Source organism: Ovis canadensis, chromosome 13, assembly GCF_042477335.2.
Source record: "Ovis canadensis isolate MfBH-ARS-UI-01 breed Bighorn chromosome 13, ARS-UI_OviCan_v2, whole genome shotgun sequence".
Lineage (NCBI taxonomy): Eukaryota > Metazoa > Chordata > Mammalia > Artiodactyla > Bovidae > Ovis > Ovis canadensis.
This window is the reverse complement of record NC_091257.1, coordinates 31,806,568-31,823,581: the sequence shown is the minus strand read 5'-3', so window position 1 is coordinate 31,823,581 and position 17,014 is coordinate 31,806,568. Positions and strand designations below refer to the sequence as shown.

General features: G+C 47.8%; 1 protein-coding gene and 1 non-coding gene across 4 annotated transcripts in view; both read right to left on the bottom strand.

Annotated features, from left to right (window-relative positions):
- Positions 1 to 17,014, bottom strand: part of CAMK1D (calcium/calmodulin dependent protein kinase ID) — a 393,058-nt gene that overhangs the window by 189,110 nt on the left and 186,934 nt on the right. The gene's annotated exons all lie outside the window — the stretch shown is intronic.
- Positions 3,889 to 3,960, bottom strand: TRNAC-ACA (transfer RNA cysteine (anticodon ACA)). Its single transcript has one exon. It is a non-coding gene; the product is annotated as a tRNA-Cys (tRNA).

The window sequence follows — 17,014 nt, the reverse complement described above, 5'->3', positions numbered from 1 at the left end:
TCAGTCTGGTTCTCTAACAATGGGTTAGAATATCCTGAATAATCGGCAGCATGCCCCCTAAACCAAACACTGTGCCCTGAATCGAGCCTGTGAGAGGAACACTGAGCTGTGAGACCCCATACTCTGAATCAGTGTTGCAGAGTTATAGGGCAGCAATTAGGTTGTTTTCTGGATATGAGTCAGAATAAGGTAAATTGGGGAGCTGGTCATGTGTGAGCTGATCAGTCACCCCGAAAGCCACTCCCCTAACCTTGCCTTTAAAATCCCTCCCCTGAAACCAGTCGGATAGGTCAGGTCTTCTGAGCATGAGCTGTCCTTTCTCCTTGCTTGACCCCAGGTCAGGTGCCTTGCAATAGATGTTACCCTTTCCTTCGCCACAACCTGGCATCAATAGATTGGCTTTGCCTGCCATCAGGCCAGTGGACCCAAGTTTGGTTTGGTAACAAACCGAGTCCCACCACCCCCGTCAGGTTAACAAGGCAGCCTGCCCCACTCCAACTATCTCCTCATGCCTCCAGCTCCCAGGCACCGGATTCTCTCTGGAATCAGTTCTTGTGCACCCCCCATCCTGGAGACCTGGAACCAGGGGGCAACCACTGGCCCCAAAGGTAGGCCTTCCACCATCCAGAGATGTGACCTGTAAGCAGGAGGCAGGTTAAAGTCAGAACAGTAAAAATCAGCAACCAGAGGGGTCACAGTGCTTAATGAGGCCAGTCTGAGCCCTGTTCACTACGGTCCAGAGGGAAACGCTTTGAGCCTCTAACAGCCACAGGAACAGAACATTCTCTTCCTAGAAGGAAAACACGTCTCAGATCAGATAGGTAAACAACACCTAGTGTCTCCTCTCCAGGGGGAACGAGTTGGAGTCCTGCAGGGCGTCGTGGGTGTCCCCAGCCCCTCACTGAGGACACAATGTCCCATGCTTAACAGGAGCTCAGGGACTGTCCACGTGAACTCCAGTCAAAGCTCTTGGTATCACGTGGAAACTCAGGAAATGTTCCTTTGCCGACCTGAGGAGCCAATGGTTATATTTCTGTTTTCTCCCTTACTTAAAAAAAATCCAGCAGTACTTTTTAAACTCAATCTTAAGTCATGTTGTTGTACTTATTTACTTTTGGCCACATCTTGAGGCTTATGGGATCTCACTTCCCCTACCAGGGGTTGAACTCAGGCCACAGCAGTGAAAACCAGCATCCTAACCACTAGGCCACCAGGGGCCACCTCCGGTGTGGCTGAGGGGCCAGAAGAGCCCCTCAGAGTCACAGGTGACCGAACAAAGGCCGTGCGTGGTTCAGCTCCAAACACTAGTGGCCAAACTCCATCCCCATTCAGCTAAAGATACATGCATGTTTACGGCAGCTTTATTCATAACTGCCAAAGCCAGGAGGGAACTAAGATGTCCCTCCATAGATAAATGGACAAACTGTGGGATACCCAGACAACATAATGGTATTCAGCACGAACAAAAAATGAGCTTGTATCAAGTCACAAAAAGACACGGAGGAACTGTTAACTGCACATTGCTAAGCGGAGGAGGCCAATCCGGTAAGGCCACACACTGAACGATTCCAACTCTATGGCATTCTGGGAAAGGCAAAACTAGGAAGACAGGTGAAAAGATCGGTGGCTGCTGGGGTGGGGGTGGAGGGAGGAAGGGGAAGGGAGACTCTGCGACCCCATGGACTGCAGCCCGCCAGGCGCCTCTCTCCATGGGATTTTCTAGCAAGAAAGTGGTTATCCTGCTAGAGCAGGCTGTCATTTCCTTCTCCAGGGGATCTTCCTGACCTAGGGATTGAACCCACGTCCCCAGAGTCTCCTGCATTGGCAGGTGGATTTTTTACCACTAGCACCACCTGGGAAGCCCCCAGTAGGTGGAGATGAGGGTATTCTTAAGGCGCTGAAACTATTGTATGATACCGGGTACATGTCATTACACGTTAGTTAAAATCCATAGGAAGTGCAACAGAAAGAGTAAACCCTAATGGAAATGATGGGCTGTAGCTAAATAACAGTGTATCAATATTGGCTTATCTATTGTAACAAATGTATCACACTGAGGCAAGATATTAATCACAGAGGGAACTGACGGTGAGGGTTTATGGGAACTCTAGACTCTCAATTTTTCCGAAAATTTAAAACTTCTTAAATAAACAAACAGCTAAAAAAAATACATAAAGTCTGTTAATTTTTGAAAACCCTGCAATGAGTCATGCCTACCCAAGCACTAAAATGGCTAAAATTTAAAAACAGCACCAAATATTGATAAGCAATTAGAATTCTCTTACGCTACTGGAGGAAATAAAGATGGCACAATCACTCTGGAAAACCGTTAAACACACAATATACCAAATTACCCAGTAATGCCCCTTCTCAGTATTTACTCAAGAAAAATGAAAACACACATGTATAGAAAGACTTGAATATAAATGTATATAATAAGCTTAACATAATAGCTGCAAGATGGAAAGAACTCAACTGTTCATCAACCAGTTGGTGGATAAAAACTTTATATATATTTATACAAGGGACTACTATGCAGGCATGCTGCTGCTGCTGCTGAGCTGCTTCAGTTGTGTCCGACTCTGTGCGACCTCATAGACGGCAGCCCACCAGGCTCCCCCATCCCTGGGATCCTCCAGGCAAGAACACTGGAGTGGGTTGCCATTTCCTTCTCCAACACATGAAAGTGAAAAGTGAAAGTGAAGTCACTCAGTTGTGTCCGACTCTCAGCGACCCCATGGATTGCAGCCCAGCAGGCTCCTCTGTCCATGAGATTTTCCAGGCAAGAGTACTGGAGTGGGGTGCCACTGCCTTCTCCATATGCAGGCATGAAAAAGGACAAATACAGCAGCATAAATGAAGCTCAATAACATTGGGCTGAGTGAAAGATAAAAAACGAAGATACCATATATACTGGATGCTTTCATTATGTGAAGTTTCAGAACAGGCAAAAATAATTACAGTGGAAAAAAAAAAAATCAGATCCGTTGATTGCCTAGGCCGGAGTAGAAGGTATTAACTTGGAAAGGACACGACGCTTTCTGAGGCTATGGAAATATTCTGCATCTTTATACTGTTAATGATGATCTGAATGTGTACACTAGTCAAAAACTCATGGAACCACAGATTTTAAATGGGTGCATTTATTATATAAATAAAACTCTGATAGAGGCCATTCAAATTTAAAAGATAAAAAAGGTATTTATTAAATCCAGAGGGAAACCAAAAAGGCACAAGGAAGAAACTGTAAGCCTAATCTACCTTATGATTTTGCTGTGAATATTACTTACATAGTTGCAATAATGTAAGCATCGATCTCTGATTTAATCATTTAAGGTGTGTGTGTGAGTGAGTGAGAGAGAGCAAGCAACTGAGTATATATGTGTTTGTGGGGTTAGATTTTAAAAAAGCTAAATCCTCTAGTTAGTACAATGTCAATAAACGATGTTTTAAAACCCAAATGAATCAAGAAATAGTGATAGAAATATTGTGGTTAGAAACTTGGAGGTAAATGTCAGAAGAAACAGTTGAAGAAGTTCAAAACGTATCATCTTCAGAAGAAAAAAATCAAAGAGTAGGAAGGGGAAGGAAGAAGAACTAGTATTTTAAATCTAGCCTTACTACTCTTCCCAGATGGGAAAAGTCAGGTCAACTGCACAGACTATTTTCATTCAAGTAAGAAAAGTCTACTTGAGAAACCAGATTAAGATCAAAAGGTGGCTTTCTGAGCCCAAAGTCAGATCATCTATCTGAGTGGTCAAGCAGAGAAAGACTTGAGTCATCTTTCGAGACCTGAGATGTCCTTGCCAAAAGGACTGACTCTTTATGCTCAAACTCCTCCCTTTCTGACATTCCATTGCACATTGCCATTTCCTTCTCCAGGAGATCTTCCCTACCCAGGGATTGAACCTGGGTCTCCCGCATTGTAGGCAGACGCTGTACCGTCTGAGCCACCAGGGAAGTTCCATTACATGTTAAGGACTGGGAAAGGTGAGGTTCAGCCTGTCACGATAAGACAGCAGGCTTTTCTGGGAGGCAGATGACAGAAGGGATAACTGAGAATGGGGGAGGGAAGCACCCGCGAGCCACGGGGTGCTAGGGAGAGGGGGCCAGGGTCACATCAGCACTGAGGGTGGCATACCCAGCATCACCCTGCCTATAGCAACGCTCCAGGGAGTCTGTGACCTTGAAACCCAAAGCCATCTGTCCATCTCTGTTTTTCACCCGGCCACCTGCCATGACCACTGAGGTCAGCTGGCTGAGCTTCTCTCCCCAGTCGGGATTCAGGGACCTCAAGCTGGTGGCTTTACATCCGCCATGTTGGGAGTGTTTACACCACAGAAATAGGTGAAGGCTGCCAGAGAGCTGGTTGTTAAACACTGACCAGCTCGCCACTGGGCTGTCTCCCCACCACTTGCTGAGATGACCCTTATGGAAATGACTTCACTGTCTCTAGATCCACAGGACACTGTCTAACCTTCCTTTTTCTTGAACTAGCTGGTATGTTGACAGTCAGTCATGTCTTCCCTCTTGAACCTCCTCTCACCCTAGATTTCTGACCCTCTTTGCTGACTTTTCTTTTCCTTCTAAGCGCATTTGTATCAGGTTCTACAGATTCTTTCTCCAATCAGCCCTGCCACATTGGTGTTTCCGAAGGTTCTCTCCCCAGTTATCGCATTGTGTCCTTTAACACTAAGCCAGGGCATTGCTTCCTCCCAGAAGACCTCCCTGACACGCCTGGTGTGGGCTATGCCCATCTCTAGAATGCTCCTGCCCTCTTCTCCACCACAGATGAACGTCTGTCTGCTGTGTGACCCCTCTGCAGGAGGGTAAGAACCTAGAGGACAAGGCCTTGGAACCACAGCAGCAACAATAAAAAAATAGTAATGACAAACAGCTGTTCCTGGCGTGCACGCTCCACCAGGCACCAGCCCAAGTGCTTTGCACAGATTATTCCATTGACTCTTTACACCAAGCCTGTGACTCTCCCAGGAGACACTTGACACTTGCAGAGTTGAAATAACTTGCCCAAGATTACACAGACTCGGACCTTGATGTGCAGGCGCTGAAATTGAACTCTTTAACCAACGCCCTGTGGTGGCTCTTCCAGTTGGCACAGCCCAAGAATTTGATCACCGAGTCAAAGGACATGAGTTTGAGCAAACTCCAGGAGATAGTGAGGGACAGAGAAGCCTGGCACATGACGGTCCGTGGGGTCACAAAGAGTCGGACACAACTTAGGGACTGAACAACAACATGCATGAGGAACAGAGAGAGGAACAGATAGGCAGGCTGCTGCCGCTGCTGCTAAGTCACTTCAGTCGTGTCCGACTCTGTGCGACCCCATAGATGGCAGCCCACCAGGCTCCTCTGTCCCTGGGATTCTCCAGGCAAGAACACTGGAATGGGTTGCCATTTCCTTCTCCAATGCATGCATACATGCTAAGTCGCTTCAGTCATGACTGACTCTGTGTGACCCAGTGGACAGCAGCCCACCAGGTTCCTCTGCCCATGGGATTCTCCAGGCAAGAATACTGGAGTGAGCTGCCATTTCCTTCTCCAAACAGATAGGCATGGCATCTAGTAAATGTCTTGATATTAATATTTCTTTTTAAAAAATATTTTATTTATTTATTTGGCTGCACTGGGTCTTAGTTGTGGCATGTGGAATCTAGTTCCCAGGCCAGGGATCAAACTCAGGCCCCCTGCATTAGGAACGTGGAGTCTTATCTCCACCAGGGATGTCCCTAAATGTCCTGATACTTCAATACAAGTTCGTGCTTATAACACTGTTGAATAAACAAAACAGTTCTCAGCTCCAATTTACTTGGTTCTTTAAAACTGCTATTTTTCAGGCCAATGCAGCTGGATTTTCATACAATAAAACACAACGTATGGTTCCTTCTTAGTGAAAGTGTAGCACAGAAGAAGAAAAAATGCTACCGAAGACATAACCTTCAAACTTTTGACACAAACAGCAAAACACCATACACCACAAAAACAGCTTCTGAATTCCACTTACGTTCTCTAGTGAGTCTGTTTTGTTTCTGACTCTGAGGTTACCCTCCCCACCAAAAAAATAAGAAGTGCCCTGTGGGTTTGAACTCCTGTTAGCTTTAAAAGCAAAAGCATCTTTGTCTTTGGGGAGGAACGTGCGACGATCTACTGGGGCAATCTGCAAAGCTAGGCCTTGCTCCAGATCCTCGGGTGGCTCAAGGCTGCCAGTCACTTGCTGGAAAGCTTGTGCTTTGTATCTGCGGCCAAGGCAGTGTGTGCTCAGGGCGCTGAGAGAACAGGAAGAGTGCAGGGAGACATTCCTAGGAAATTAACACATCACTAAATGGCCCCGGAGGTTTTCCATATTCCTCTCATTAAAAAGCCCACAACACCCCTCCAGAGCGATTTTCCCTTTACGTTGATGCTGGGGGATAGTTTATAGGGACACGTACCGTTAGCCCTGGAGTTCCTTCACTACTGAAGGGAACGGGACAGGCAGGTGATGGGGGTGTGTGTGGGGTGTGTGTGTGTGTGTGTGTGTGTGTGTGTGTGTATGTGTGCGTGGGTGGGTGGGTGTGTGTGGGGGGGGTGAGTGTGTGTGTGTTAGCATGTGTGTGTGTCAGCAGTGTGTGTGTGTGTGTGTACGTATGTGTGTGTGTGTGTGTGTGTGTTAGTCCCTCAGTCCTTTCCTACTCTTTGCAACCCCATGGACTGTAGCCCTCCAGGCTCCTCTGTCCATGGGGTTTCCCAGGAAAGAATACTGAAAAGGGCAGCCATTCCCTTCTCCAGGGGATCTTCCTGACCCAGAGATCGAACCTGCACTGCACACAGATTCTTCACTGTGAGCCTTACTTGGCTTTAAAGACAAGAAGGAGAGATGGGGAGAGGAAGGGAAAGAAGGAAGAGACAAGGAAGGAAGAAGGAAGGGAGGGAAGGAGGCAAGAAAGCCATAAGGGAGGAAAGAAGAGAGAGGAGGGAGGGGAGAGAGAGAGAAAGACGAAGGAAGGAAAGAAAAGGAGAAAAGGGGAATGAAGAGAAAATTAAAGGAAAGAAAAGTCAAATCACTGGGAATGTCCCTTTGCCCTGTCTGAAGAGCCAGCCTTGTTTTGGGGGCCCAGGTATGGGGTCCCTGAGATGATCCCCAAAATGTAACTCACCAGGGCCCTGACTTCCATCTTGTCGCACATCTTGTCACCGAGCACCTGAGAGTCTGGGCTTGTCTACTCCTCCACCGAATTGGGAAGACCCAGCTCACAGGGTCCTGGACTCCCTGTGGCACGCGGTGAAGCACACAGACTCACACGGCCTGTGTGTGACTCTACCAAGCACGTGCCTCCTACAGCCAGCGGCTCTAAGAACCAGACTCTCGACTCCAAGCTCACTCCTCTGGCACCGTCGCCACGGGAACGACAGTCACCGTGCCACGCGCTCTCTGAGCACTCCGGGGTTGTAGGGAACCAATACACAGCATCCCTTCTTTCTCCTGCTGAGTTTAGAAACAACAGAGAATGATTCAGAAGAGACACACACCAAGGATGGGGATGAAACGTGAGCTCTGTTCCCGAGACGCCAACAAGACCCCAATCTGGCGAATACTGGCCCCTGAATTCTGCAGCCCAGCCCTCCCAGCACAGGCCCCTGAGTCCAGGGGCTGCAGGTCTCCACTGGGACAGGATGCACATTCCCAGAGGGAGCTCGAGGCGCAGATGGGGCCAAGCCCAGGGCTCAGCCCCCCTCCCTTCCTCGGGGCTCTCCAGCATCACCACCTCGCTCCTCCTCCCAAGGGAAGGACAGGGAAGAGGCAGGGCAGAGCCTCAGGTGAGGAAGTCTGGGGGAATCTGAGGCCCAGGAAGTGCAGGTTCTGTTTCAAAAGCGTCTTCTCACGTCATCCTCAGAAACGCTTTACACAGTAGGACTTTCAGGTCCCCATTTACTTCTGACAGCGAGGCTTAGAGAGATGGGAACAAGGGTCCAGGGTCATCCAGGCAAGTAGGACAGTGGGGTCTGCAGCAGCCCTGCGCTCAGCCCCGCTCCAGCGGTGAGACTGAGGCCCCAGGGAGCAGTCTGGCCGGACACCACACATCCACAGCAGAAGGAAGCGAAAGACTGAATGTAACGCTGTTTTCTGATCGATCAGATATGTTTTTCATTGAACAGCTTCATTTCTCCAACCGTCTATCATCCAAAGAGAAAAATAAGCCTTGATTGATCATTAAAAATTTCATTTGCAAAATGATTCTGCTGTCATTAGAAATCATTCCGCAGAGCTCTGTTTGACCTCTCTGTGTATCCTCTCCCACAGAAGTCAGAGATTAGACTTGTCTGGGCCACACAATTGTGAAAGGGCTCCCACATATCTGACTGCACCTCAGAGCTTTCAGATTTCTCATTTTAAACTCCCCCTGGCCTCCCTAAAAGTGATTAACTCACAAGACTACACACTGCTGAACCCCGTGGTATAGGGTGTCAGCAGAAGAGCAAGTGATTTTCCAGAACTACTGGAGGTTTTTGAGGGTAGAAACGTGGAAGGAGAGGAAAGAAAGATGAAGAACACACAGAAAACGTACCTAGAGGTTGTCTTCCTGAGTGAAGTGAGTCAGACAGAGGAAGACAAGTATCACACGGTATTGCTCATATACAAGCAGAATGTAAAAAATTGTACAAATGAACCTATTTATAAAACAGAAATAGAGTCACAGATGCGGAAAACAAACTTACGGCTACCAAATGGGGAAAAGGGGAGGGATAAATTGGGAGGTTGGGATTGACATATACACAGTACTAAACATCAAATAGGTAACTACTAAGGACCTATTGTATAGCACTCTACTATACACTCCGGGCACTATATAACTCAGGGCACTCTACTCAATACTCTGTAAGGACCTATATGGAAAAAGAATGCAAAAAAAGTGGATATATGTATAGCTGGTTCACTGCTGTATAGGAGAAACTAACGCAACATTGTAAACCAACTACTCCATTAAAAATTAATTTTAAAAAATGAATACATGGAGAATGGAACTAAAGGAAAAAACTAGTATTTATTGAGCATATTCCATGGGTCACGTACTGTTCCTGGTGTCTTATGGGCATTAATTCACCCAATCCCACACTGACCTTCAAGATAAGCACTACTGTCCGCCCCTTTGTACAGATGGAGAAAGGGAGGCACGGGGACATGAAGTACTCTGATCGCTCGGTCTGTGAGCCCGAACGTACAGCCAGGCAGGTCTCAGAGCCTCCCCTCGACCCGCACATCACACCATCCAGCCACCAAGGACAGGCAACCACTGGCCTTCACAGCAAAAGACAGTCTCCTCCCCTAGTCCTCCTTCCCTCCAGTCTTCAAGGAAAGGAGGGCAAGGGTGGCTGTTATCAAAAAGGCAAGAGAGGACAAGTGCTGGTGAGGATGCGGAGAAAAGGGAACCCTCAGACACTGCTGGTAGGAATGTAAATTGGACAGCCAGTGTGAAAATCAGTGTGAAGTCTTCTTTAAAAATCGAAACTAGAACTATCCTACGATCCGGCAGTCCCACTCCTGGGTACATACCTGAAAAAAGTGAAATCAGGGTCTGAAAGAGCTCTCTGCACCCCCACGTCCACCACAGCACTATTCACAGTACCCAACACATGGAAACAACGAAGGGCCCATCATCAGATGAGTGGGAAGGAAAATGTAGCAAATGTGTACAATGGAATGTTATTCAGCCGCAAAAAGTAAGCTCTTGCCATTTGCAACAAGATGAATGAAACGTGAGGCCATCGTGCTAAGTGAAATAACTCAGAAGAGAAAGACAAATGGAGTATGATCCCACTTACACGTGCAAATCTAAGAAAATCCAAACTCATAAAAGCAGAGCCTAGAACCGTGCTTGCCAGGGGCTGGGGGCAGGTGGGGGCATGTGGAGATGCTGGTCAAAGGGTACACACTCTCAGTTATGAGATGATTACATCTGGGAATCCAACGCACTGCACTGGAGTAAAGGCAAAAGGCTCTATTTAGTACTAGTGTATTAAAGAAGAGATATTAAAATGTCCCCACTGTAACACCAATAAAAACTGGTAACTACATGATGTGACTGAGGTGTTAACAAACTTGATCATGGTAATCATTGCACAATATACATGTGTATCGAATCATCACTCTGTACACCATCAATCCACACAATGTTGTATGTCAAGTATAATCTCAATAAAGTAAAGCTGAAAAAGACAAAGAACCGGCCCATCCTAAAACCAAACAGGCATCCGCTCCCTGGGACGGTAAGTAGGAGTCTGAGTTTTGGGGGAAGAACAGGGCTTGAATATTTGCAAAAGGAGCCTCAGGTTCCTCATCTACAAAATGAGTGAGATATAACCTAGCTCCCAGTATCCTTCTGGTGATGAGAAGAGCTCATTTATACAATGCACTCAGTGCTCAGTGCTTGACTCACTGCAGAAAATCAGTATTAGGAGCCGCCATCACACAGACCATGGGTGTGACACAGAACGTGTGCATCCTCAGGCTGGCTCGAGTCTAGGAGTAGATCAGGGGCTTGATGGGGAGGACATTCCCCACACTCGAAAGCATCAGGAAGCCACGAGCTGAAACCCGTGGCTTCCGTGAAGAGCCTCACCCTGGGGGGACCGTGCACGATTCCCAGAAGTACCTAGCAGACCTTGGAGCCAAGGCCCTTATTTAGGATGTGCTGTCTTAAGAACCTCAGGGCAAGCTCAGTCAAGCAGGTTAAGGGAAACGGGTGGGTGGACAGTGTCGAGAACAGCTGGTTCATTTGTGAATTATCCAGCATCCTGGTCTCTCTGAGACCCAAGTTTTCTGCCTCTGGATGTTGTTCTATCTATGAGGGGCCCACAGGATAGAGAAAGCAATGTGTGAGTCAGAGGCCTTAGGGGTCCAAGGTCTAGTGGTCCCTCCTCTGGGGGACCTTGGTTTAGTCACCACGTCTCTGTTCAGCTATGCAATGAGGATAAAGCACCTGCTTTCACTCAAAGTAAAGAGCTATTCTGGGTACTTTCTGCTCCAAGTTGCATGGCTAAAAAACGAACAGAGAAAGTGTTTCAGTTTGCCCTTTTTCCCAAGCTCCATCTGCCCGTAGCACTGAGGACTCCAGCTATGCCTGAGATGCCCACGTCTGCCCTGTGGCTCCCAGCCCTCTGCATCTGCCTCGGGCCCCACAGGCAGACTGAGCCAGGCTGCTGGCACCAAGTCCCTGCACCCCTGGACCCCAGGGAGAAGCTGGGCTGTTTACTTTTGGTTTCCCAATAACTGCTGTTTCTAAGAGCTCCCTGCCAAGGGAGAGGGAGGGAGGCAGCCACAAATGGCCACGGCCAAGGGCAGCCCAGGGCTGAGGCAGTACTGTGGAGCCACGTGGGCCACGTGCTGGGCACCTCTGCCTAAGGGCCCCCACAGCTGCCTTCATCAGCTCACTCCTGAGAAACCCCCTTATCTGAATCGCCCTCTGAAGGCTGCGGATAGGAACTATACTTGGCAAGTTCCACTTGGGACACAGAACAGCAGACGGAGAAGAGGCGCTGGGGCTCAGGGTGGGTCCCTGAGTGACTGAGAATCATCAGGTGCTGGGAAGCGAAGGGCGGCCGGGGGCCAAATGATGCTGACAGGTGGGCAGGTGAGCAGACACAGAGGCATACCTTCTGCTGGGGGCCAGTCCTGACCCGGCACGTGTGTCTGATGGCCTCGCTCTTACACACACACACACACACACACACACACACACACACACACACACACACACACACACACACACGGCTTCGCTCCTCTCTCTCACTCTGCATTAGACAGAAGCCACGTGGTTCACAGTGATGACCCCTGTCCTGACCCGGCGCGTGTGTCTGATGGCCTCACTCTTTTACACACACACACACACACACACACACGGCTTCGTTCCCCTCTCTCACTCTGCATTAGATAGAAGCCACGGGGTTCACAGTGAGGGCTGCTGACCTAGGAGCTGGAGGCCTAAGCTCTGGCGCCAGCTCCACCACACCCTAGTGGCACAGCCTTCATCTGTCCAGGCCTTGGGGATTTTTCCTTCATAAAATAAAAATACTGACTGCAGCGGATCAGTATTTCTCAACATGGAGCTCTACATGCACTAGTGTCCAGGAAAGAGGATCCCAGGATCAACTACATTTTCAAGCCCCTCGCACCCCAGTACCAGGGCACGCCCCTCCCATTCCTGGAGATTCACGCCCTTCACTTCCCCGTACCCCTGACACGTGATGGATGAAATACACACTTGGACAGTTAATTAGAATCTGAATCCCTAGATGTGCTCAAAGTATCACTCTGCAGTTACAGGTAGAAAATTATTACTATTATTACTAATAATTAATACTGATATTATTACTATAATTATTACTAATGAGTTATCTGGAGATAATTAATAAGACTGACCCTCACATTTTTGACCCTTTCTGAAGAGCATCACACCACTGATTCCAGAAAGCTCCCCTGAGAAGCTGAGCACGTGGATGACGTCCCTGTGTGAGGGAGAAATTCAGTTTCCCATGTGCCAATGCTGCGAAGCATTCGGCTAATTAGTCAAATATTTACTGTATGTTGTATACAGACTCACAAACATAGAAAACAATCGCATGGTTATCAGAGGTGGGATGGGGGGATAAATTAGGAGTTTGGGATTAGCAGATACACACCACTGTATATAAAACAAAGACCTACTATATAGCACAGGGAACTAGACTCAGTATCTCGTAATAATCTATAACAGAAAAGAATCTGAAATGGAGATATGTACATATATATATATGAATGTGAATATACACAGAAAACTAACGCAACATTGTAAGGCTACTATACGTCAATAAAAAAATTTTTTTTTTCACTCAGCAGCTGCCAGGTCAGGGACACCATGAGATTTAGAGAGTGTCATGTGTCATTGCCCTGTGCTTTAAGATAAGGCCCAGCCAGAACAGAATGGGACAAACCTTGTCATAAAAGAAAAACTTGCTCCCACTGTTTAGAGGACACAGACTGCTTGTGGGCAGAAGTTCAGGCCACAAAAGACTGATAAACTTTAAAGATGTTTAAGGACTTAAACATCTCTGAGCACACAGCCTGCCTGCTCCAGTAAACGAGAGGGAAAATTCTTTCATTATCGGACATTTCAGCTGCTGAAAGGGAGAGATGACCACACTTCACTTGATCAACATATGCTAAACAAAGGAGCCTGGAAATTAATCAAAACACATGTTCACCGAGTCCTCCATATTTTGTTTAAAAATAAAAACCAAAATGTTAGTGGACTGCAGTGTGGAGGCTCTTTCGGGTTTTACCTGGAGTTACCCAAAGAATTTGACTTAAATTGCAGGGTCCACTGTCTTGGTTGGGTGTTTCTGAAGTCTCCCTTGGGTGGAATAGGTCTCAAAGGGAGCACTTAATCAGATTTGAAGACACCCATCCAGCCTCTCACTTAAGCAGTGGTGAAAGCGAAAGTGAAGTCTCTCAGTCATGTCTGACTCTTTGCAACCCCATGGACTACAGCTCACCGGGCTCCTCTGTCCATGGGATTCTTCCAGGCAATAGTACTGGAGTAGGTTGCCATCTCCTTCTCCAGAGGATCTTTCCAACCCAGGGATCGAACCCGGGTCTCCTGCATTATAGGCAGATGCTTTACAGTCTGAGCCCCAGACAAGTCTCTAGGGTGCTCAAGTCAAGCAGTGGTGAACTGGAGTCAAATCTACTTTAGTCAAATGTTGTGTGACCTCATATGCTCAGCCATGTCCAGCTGTTTGCGACCCCATGGAATTGTAGCCTGGCAGGCTCCTCTGACCATGGGATTTTCCAGGCAAGAATGCTGGAGTGGGTTGCCATTTCCTCCTCCGGGGGATCTTCCTGATCCTGACAGGTCTCTTGGGTCTCCTGAAATTGACAGGCAGATTCTTTATCACTAGCGCCACCTGGGAAACCCCAAAGGCTACTTTAAGGAGTAGTCCACCTCCTTTTTTTTCTTCCAGATTGGGTATTTTTTACAAACTTCTACCGTTCTGTTTGCAAAATAAGGCCCCTAGTTCAGAACAGGGTTTTGGCCTAGTGTATGCACCAACCATCCCCTGGATGGTAGTAAGGGATTTACAAAATTCTGGAATTCTTCTCATCTCCAGAGGCTGACTCTGGGGAAGCCCCAAGCCCTCCCTGTAGATCCCCAGTGGAAACTGTATTCATAACCCTGGGCAGGGGTGTCCTATGTCAATGACAAGAGCTCACAAGTGCTCATAAAATAACAGCATCTCTCAGTTGGAGAGACGAGGCCAAAGTGCCAGGACGGGAGCCTCAGCTTCACCGTCAGTCCTTCCAATGAATGTTCAAGGCTGATCTCCTTTAGGATTTACTAGTTTAATCTCCTTGCAACGCAAGGGACTTTCAAGAGCCTCCTCCAACATCACAGCTTGAAAGCATCATTTCAGCGCTCAGTCTTCTTTACCGTCCAACTCTCACAACCAAACATGACTACCAGAAAAACCATCACTTTGACTATACAGGCCTTTGTTGGCAAAGTATTCAGTTCAGTTCAGTCGCTCAGTCATGTCTGACTCTTTGCAACCCCATGAATCACAGCACGCCAGGCCTCCCTGTCCATTACCAACTCCCGGAGTTCACTCAGACTCATGTCCATCGAGTCAGTGATGCCATCCAGCCATCTCATCCTCTATCGTCCCCTTCTCCTCCTGCCCCCAATCTCTCCCAGCATCAGATTCTTTTCCAATGAGTCAACGCTTCGCATGAGGTGTCCAAAGTACTGGAGCTTCAGCTTTAGCATCATTCCCTCCAAAGAAATCCCAGGGTTGATCTCCTTCAGAATGGACTGGTTGGATCTCCTTGCAGTCCAAGTATTATCTCTGCTTTTTAATATGCTGTCTAGGTTTGTCATAGATTTCCTTCCAAGGAGCAAGCATCTTTTAATTTCATGGCTGCAGTCACTGTCCGCAGTGATTTTGGAGCCCAAGAAAATAAAATCTGTCATTGCTTCCACGTTTCGTCCTTCTTAAGACTATGCCAATTCAAAAAAAGAGCATGCAAGGGCTTAACTTCTCAGTGAGTTGTTCTAAACTTTGCAGAGGCAGACTATCCCCGAACACATTCCATTTTCTTCTGAAAAGGAGTTTGCTTCCTGAGACATGAAGAGTGTGATGGGCACTGAGTAGGTACCCAATAAACCTCAGTTCAAACCACTCCGGATCTCACTACGCTTCTGTTTCCTCTAGTCCCCTCTTGGGATAAAGTATGTATTGATGCATCTTGGGAGCTCTTTATGGGCAAAATATCTGCATCGTTCAAACGTAATCCTGCTGGAGAGCAGCTGTAGGAAATGAAACAAACAGGCTGGAGTGGGAGCCGCATAGAATCACATGCTCCAAGCAGGTGTGCGGCTGCGACGGTCAACCTCGGGTGCACATGAATAATGGAAACGCAATCGAATATCCTTCAGTATTTTTTCGTTTTCACAGCAGGAACCCGGGTTCAGCTATTGCTTTCATGTGGTGACACTAAGAATCAAAGCATGAATGAGGTCTTACTGAAGCTAATAAGCGATGATTCTTCACCAGAGAAATGTGATTAGAGTGTCTACACATGCATATATTTCATAGCATTGTCTTTTTCTTTTTTTGGCTGTACCACATGACATGTGGAACCCTAGTTCCCTGACCAGGGATCAAACCCACACCCTTTGCATAGGAAGCGTGGGATCTTAACCGCTGGACTGGCAGGGAAGTCCCAGAATCGTGAATTCTTCAGCTCCTGGACTGCTTGGTGTTTCTCCTCCACAGCATCTAGTTCAGTAACATCCCCACGGTAACTGGCAAATATTAGTTGCTGTTGTTTGATAATGAGGCCAACACTGGCAGGACATCCAGGTAACTGTCCCAGGTGTGATGATCACAGAACACATCTCCCAGAGATCTGGTTAGAGCACAGAGAAAGCCACCCAGCTCACGCTCACCAAGGTCAAGCTTTATCTTTTCCGAGAGAAGGAACAGCCGAAGACAGACGGTGAACACAGTCCTCTGGGCAGCCCAGGAAAACAGGCAAGTTAGCACCAAAGAACTGGCCGAGGATGTGGATGAAGTGATCATCTGAAGCTGGAATGGCTCAGTTTACAGGAAGGACCTGACTCTCCACACACCTGGGCCATACAAGTGCCCCCTGTGAGAAGAAAGGTGCCGTCTCTGCTTACAGTTTGGGCCTGTTACTTCCAGGACAGTAACTTCACAGCCACCCCCTCATTTACTGAGATGCCTCTCAGAAAGGGAAATCCTGTGCCCTCCAGAGCTAAATGCATCTGTGAAAGGAGCCTTGCAACCCGGAAGGCCAACGACCTTGAGATAGCAGGGCTGTGAGCTCCAGGACGCCCTGGCCTCCATTCCTGGAAGCTCAACGTGAAGTTTCCACAGCGGGGACATCACAGCGGGGACATCACAGCGGGGACATCACAGCGGGGGCTCCGTTCTCAAGGGGGAGCCACAGATGTTCCCCCGACCATTACGTCATCACAGAGTCAGACTGATGCTCAGGAAACCACCATAGAAGCCAAGTGTGATCTGCAAAAGTGGTTGTTCGTTGTTTCTTTTTCCAAACAGACTCTGTTCCCCAACTGCTTGAACCCTAGTGAGAAGTGCTAAGCTTCCCCACAAAGCTGTAAATTCCCACGGGGCAGGGGCTGTGTATTTACAGTTCACATGGCAGGGGCTCAAGACCTGTTGAACGAATTTGACCCCAAACCCCACAGATAATTCAACAGCCTCATCTTAACTTAGCACTCATCTTATTAACATTTATCTTTAACATCTTCAGTCCCTTTGGGACTTCCCGGGTGGCTCCATGGTAAAAGAATCCACCTGCCAATGCAGGAGACTCAAAAGATGTGGGCTTGACCCCGGGTCAGGAAGATCCCCTGGAGAAGGAAATGGCAACCCACTCCAGTTTTATTGCCTGGAGAATCCCATGGACAGAGGGGCCTGGTGGGCTACAGTCCAT